The sequence below is a fragment of the Eurypyga helias genome, unplaced genomic scaffold, assembly GCF_000690775.1.
Source record: "Eurypyga helias isolate BGI_N326 unplaced genomic scaffold, ASM69077v1 scaffold15351, whole genome shotgun sequence".
In the NCBI taxonomy this organism is placed as follows: domain Eukaryota; kingdom Metazoa; phylum Chordata; class Aves; order Eurypygiformes; family Eurypygidae; genus Eurypyga; species Eurypyga helias.
The window spans coordinates 854-1,219 of NW_010231595.1; positions in this window are offsets into that span (position 1 = coordinate 854).

The window sequence follows — 366 nt, forward strand, 5'->3', positions numbered from 1 at the left end:
GATGCTCCACGCCATCCCCTGCCCTTGCCCAAGTTTTGGCTTTCCTTGGGATCAGATCGAAGCGGATGGGGAGCTCAGCTACCAGGAATGGGCTGCTCTGCGTTGCTCGTTTATTTGATCATGGGGAGCTTAACGTAGGAACAAAGAATTGAGTCCGGGGCCGGGCACGATGGGGGTCTCCACTCCCATGGTGCCAGCTGGGAGCTAAGGCTGCACCGCCATCCGTGCCATGAGCTGGGGGCTTGGGGAGGGTGCGTGGACGTGGGGAGGGGGCTGAGTGCCACACACAGGAGTGACTCCCCGGGCAAGATGCCGCCCGCAGCCTCTGGTGCGGCCTCAGAGCCTGGGGGTGGACGCCCGAGCGGC